Source organism: Somniosus microcephalus, unplaced genomic scaffold (genome assembly GCF_052327205.1).
Source record: "Somniosus microcephalus isolate GS21.2 unplaced genomic scaffold, FLI_Smic_1.0 unresolved_chr4, whole genome shotgun sequence".
NCBI classification, from domain to species: domain Eukaryota; kingdom Metazoa; phylum Chordata; class Chondrichthyes; order Squaliformes; family Somniosidae; genus Somniosus; species Somniosus microcephalus.
In genome coordinates, this window is record NW_028225182.1 from 40,369,540 (window position 1) to 40,370,317 (window position 778).

Consider the following 778-nt stretch of genomic DNA (forward strand, 5'->3'; position numbering starts at 1 on the left):
TTTTGCTTTCTGTTGTTATTAATGTCGAGTCCAGAATATCAACAACAACTTGCACTTCTAGAGCGCCATTAACATAGAAAAATAGACCCAAGGCACTTCACAGAGGTGTAGTCAGAGGAAAAATGGACGTCAAGATATTAGAAGGGCTGACCAAAGGCTTGATGAAAGAGGTGGGTTTTAAGGAGGGCCTACATAAGAACACTAGCTGGGGAGCCCCGCGTTGCGAGGGCAATTTTGGGGCGCTTGGTCTCCCTGCCCCTGTGTGTCCCCCCTCTCCCTGTCATGTCCTCTCCCTGTCCTATCCCTCCCTCCCCTCCGCTCCTCTCCCTCCCCTCCCCTCCCCTCCCCTCCTCTCCCTCCCCTCCCCTCCTCTCCCTCCCTCCCCTCCCCTGTCTCCCTCCCTCCCTCCCCTCGCCCACCCCCACCCCTCCACTCCCCCGCTCCCCCACTCCCCTCTGTCCCTCTCTCCGGCCCCTCCCCCTGCCTAGCGCCTGAGGTCCGGAGCTGAGGTCCCCCGCGTATCGCGCGGCTGATGGACGGCCGCTGTGGGCGGGCGGGCGGCGCATGCGCGGTCAGTGCGGGCGGCGCATGCGCGGTCAGTGCGGGCGGCGCATGCGCGGTCAGTGCGGGCGGCGCATGCGCGGTCAGTGCGGGCGGCGCATGCGCGGTCAGTGCGGGCGGCGCATGCGCGGTCAGTGCGGGCGGCGCGAGCCCCCCGCGATTTCCCGAGGCTCGCCCCCCCCCTGCGATTTCCCGAGGCTCTCCCCCCCCTCCCCCC